Source organism: Rhinoderma darwinii, chromosome 2 (assembly GCF_050947455.1).
Source record: "Rhinoderma darwinii isolate aRhiDar2 chromosome 2, aRhiDar2.hap1, whole genome shotgun sequence".
Classification (NCBI taxonomy): domain Eukaryota; kingdom Metazoa; phylum Chordata; class Amphibia; order Anura; family Rhinodermatidae; genus Rhinoderma; species Rhinoderma darwinii.
In genome coordinates this window covers 395,797,410-395,801,866 of record NC_134688.1, presented here as the reverse complement: position 1 = coordinate 395,801,866, position 4,457 = coordinate 395,797,410, and positions in this window count along the sequence as shown.

The window sequence follows — 4,457 nt, the reverse complement described above, 5'->3', positions numbered from 1 at the left end:
GGGGGCAGCGGGAGCAACCTGCATCCTCATGCCCAGCCAGAGTTCCAGGGTGATTGGTGGTAGGTCCCGGTGGGGGCCAGCGGGAGAAACCTACATCCCCATGCCCAGCCAGAGTTCCAGGGTGATTGGTGGTAGGTCCCGGTGGGGGGGCAGCGGGAGCAACCTACATCCCTATGCCCAGCCAGAGTTCCAGGGTGATTGGTGGTAGGTCCCGGTGGGGGGGCAGCGGGAGCAACCTACATCCCTATGCCCAGCCAGAGTTCCAGCGTGATTGGTGGTAGGTCCCGGTGGGGGGCAGCGGGAGAAACCTACATCCCCATGCCCAGCCAGAGTTCCAGGGTGATTGGTGGTAGGTCCCGGTGGGGGGCAGCGGGAGCAACCTGCATCCCTATGCCCAGCCAGAGTTCCAGGGTGATTGGTGGTAGGTCCCGGTGGGGGGGCAGCGGGAGCAACCTGCATCCTCATGCCCAGCCAGAGTTCCAGGGTGATTGGTGGTAGGTCCCGGTGGGGGGGCAGCGGGAGAAACCTACATCCCCATGCCCAGCCAGAGTTCCAGGGTGATTGGTGGTAGGTCCCGGTGGGGGGGGCAGCGGGAGCAACCTGCATCCCTATGCCCAGCCAGAGCTCCAGGGTGATTGGTGGTAGGTCCCGGTGGGGGGGCAGCGGGAGCAACCTGCATCCTCATGCCCAGCCAGAGTTCCAGGGTGATTGGTGGTAGGTCCCGGTGGGGGGGCAGCGGGAGAAACCTACATCCCCATGCCCAGCCAGAGTTCCAGGGTGATTGGTGGTAGGTCCCGGTGGGGGGGCAGCGGGAGCAACCTGCATCCTCATGCCCAGCCAGAGTTCCAGGGTGATTGGTGGTAGGTCCCGGTGGGGGGGCAGCGGGAGAAACCTACATCCCCATGCCCAGCCAGAGTTCCAGGGTGATTGGTGGTAGGTCCCGGTGGGGGCCAGCGGGAGCAACATGCATCCTCATGCCCAGCCAGAGTTCCAGGGTGATTGGTGGTAGGTCCCGGTGGGGGGGCAGCGGGAGCAACCTGCATCCCTATGCCCAGCCAGAGTTCCAGGGTGATTGGTGGTAGGTCCCGGTGGGGGGGCAGCGGGAGCAACCTACATCCCTATGCCCAGCCAGAGTTCCAGGGTGATTCGTGGTAGGTCCCGGTGGGGGGGCAGCGGGAGCAACCTACATCCCTATGCCCAGCCAGAGTTCCAGGGTGATTGGTGGTAGGTCCCGGTGGGGGGGCAGCGGGAGAAACCTACATCCCCATGCCCAGCCAGAGTTCCAGGGTGATTGGTGGTAGGTCCCGGTGGGGGGGCAGCGGGAGCAACCTGCATCCTCATGCCCAGCCAGAGTTCCAGGGTGATTGGTGGTAGGTCCCGGTGGGGGGGCAGCGGGAGAAACCTACATTCCCATGCCCAGCCAGAGTTCCAGGGTGATTGGTGGTAGGTCCCGGTGGGGGCCAGCGGGAGCAACATGCATCCTCATGCCCAGCCAGAATTCCAGGGTGATTGGTGGTAGGTCCCGGTGGGGGGGCAGCGTGAGCAACCTGCATCCCTATGCCCAGCCAGAGTTCCAGGGTGATTGGTGGTAGGTCCCGGTGGGGGGGCAGCGGGAGCAACCTACATCCCTATGCCCAGCCAGAGTTCCAGGGTGATTCGTGGTAGGTCCCGGTGGGGGGGCAGCGGGAGCAACCTACATCCCTATGCCCAGCCAGAGTTCCAGGGTGATTGGTGGTAGGTCCCGGTGGGGGCCAGCGGGAGAAACCTACATCCCCATGCCCAGCCAGAGTTCCAGGGTGATTGGTGGTAGGTCCCGGTGGGGGGGCAGCGGGAGCAACCTGCATCCCTATGCCCAGCCAGAGTTCCAGGGTGATTGGTGGTAGGTCCCGGTGGGGGGGCAGCGGGAGCAACCTGCATCCTCATGCCCAGCCAGAGTTCCAGGGTGATTGGTGGTAGGTCCCGGTGGGGGGGCAGCGGGAGAAACCTACATCCCCATGCCCAGCCAGAGTTCCAGGGTGATTGGTGGTAGGTCCCGGTGGGGTGGAAGGGGAGCAGCGGGAGCAACCTGCATCCCTATGCCCAGCCAGAGTTCCAGGGTGATTGGTGGTAGGTCCCGGTGGGGGGGCAGCGGGAGCAACCTGCATCCCCATGCCCAGCCAGAGTTCCAGGGTGATTGGTGGTAGGTCCCGGTGGGGTGGAAGGGGAGCAGCGGGAGCAACCTGCATCTCCATGCCCAGACAGAGTTCCAGGGTGATTGCAGGTAGGTCCCGGTGGGGGGGCAGCGGGAGCAACTTGCATCCCCATGCCCATCCAGAGTTCCAGGATGATTGCAGGTATGTCCCGGTGGGGTGGAAGGGGGGGCAGCGGGAGCAACCTGCATCCCCATGCCCAGCCAGAGTTCCAGGGTGACTGGTGGTAGGTCCCGGTGGAGTGGAAGGGGGTCAGCGGGAGCAACCTGCATCCCCATGCCCAGCCAGAGTTCCAGGGTGATTGCTGGAAGGACCCGGTGGGGGGGCAGCGGGAGCAACTTGCATCCCCATGCCCAGCCAGAGTTCCAGGGTGATTGCTGGTAGGTCCCGGTGGGGTGGAAGGGGGTCAGCGGGAGCAACCTGCATCCCCATGCCCAGCTAGAGTTCCAGGGTGATTGCTGGTTGGTCCCGGTGGGGGGGGGGGGCAGCGGGAGCAACCTGCATCCCCATGCCCAGCCAGAGTTCCAGGGCGATTGCTGGTAGGTCCCGGTGGGGTGGAAGGGGGAGCAACCCGCATCTCCATGCCCAGCCAGAGTTCCAGGGTGATTGCTGGTAGGTCCCGGTGGGGTGGAAGGGGGGCAGCGGGAGCAACCTGCATCCCCATGCCCAGCCAGAGTTCCAGGGTGATTGCTGGTAGGTCCCGGTGGGGTGGAAGGGGAGCAGCGGGAGCAACCTGCATCCCCATGACCAGCCAGAGTTCCAGGGTGATTGCAGGTAGGTCCGGGTGGGGGCCAGCGGGAGCAACTTGCATCCCCATGCCCAGCCAGAGTTCCAGGGTGATTGCTGGTAGGTCCCGGTGGGGTGGAAGGGGGGGCAGCGGGACCAACCTGTGTCCCTATGCCCAGCCAGAGTTCCAGAGTGATTGCAGGTAGGTCCCGGTGGGGTGGAAGGGGGTCAGCGGGAGCAAACCGCATCCCCATGCCCAGCCAGAGTTCCAGGGTGATTGCAGGTAGGTCCCGGTGGGGTGGAAGGGGGGGCAGCGGGACCAACCTGTGTCCCTATGCCCAGCCAGAGTTCCAGAGTGATTGCAGGTAGGTCCCGGTGGGGTGGAAGGGGGTCAGCGGGAGCAAACCGCATCCCCATGCCCAGCCAGAGTTCCAGGGTGATTGCAGGTAGGTCCCGGTGGGGTGGAAGGGGGGGCAGCGGGACCAACCTGTGTCCCTATGCCCAGCCAGAGTTCCAGAGTGATTGCAGGTAGGTCCCGGTGGGGTGGAAGGGGGTCAGCGGGAGCAAACCGCATCCCCATGCCCAGCCAGAGTTCCAGGGTGATTGCAGGTAGGTCCCGGTGGGGTGGAAGGGGGGGCAGCGGGACCAACCTGTGTCCCTATGCCCAGCCAGAGTTCCAGAGTGATTGCAAGTAGGTCCCGGTGGGGTGGAAGGGGGTCAGCGGGAGCAACTTGCATCCCCATGCCCAGCCAGAGAACCAGGGTGATTGCTGGTAGGTAAGGAGATCCATTTGGTGACCAAACAGCAGTGACAATAAAAAGGCCCAAATGCCAAAGAATGACACTTTTAATACTGAAAGTGAAACATTTAAAATCAAGTTAAAGTGGGGTATGTTCAGAAATGTCAGAGACGGTAATGAGCAGCAGAGGCAGGCCGGGGCAGAGTTCCAGGGCCAGGGGTGTGACGGCAGGCAGCGTAGGCCGGGGCAGAGTTCCAGGGCGGTGGGGAGAGGACTAGGCCTCAAATCCAAGGAGATCCATTTGGTGACTAAACAGCAGTGACAATAAAAAGGCCCAAATGCCAAAGAATGACACTTTTAATACTGAAAGTGAAACATTTAAAATCAAGTTAAAGTGGGGTATGTTCAGAAATGTCAGAGACGGTAATGAGCAGCAGAGGCAGGCCGGGGCAGAGTTCCAGGGCCAGGGGTGTGACGGCAGGCAGCGTAGGCCGGGGCAGAGTTCCAGGGCGGTGGGGAGAGGACTAGGCCTCAAATCCAAGGAGATCCATTTGGTGACTAAACAGCAGTGACAATAAAAAGGCCCAAATGCCAAAGAATGACACTTTTAATACTGAAAGTGAAACATTTAAAATCAAGTTAAAGTGGGGTATGTTCAGAAATGTCAGAGACGGTAATGAGCAGCAGAGGCAGGCCGGGGCAGAGTTCCAGGGCCAGGGGTGTGACGGCAGGCAGCGTAGGCCGGGGCAGAGTTCCAGGGCGGTGGGGAGAGGACTAGGCCTCAAATCCAAGGAGATCCATTT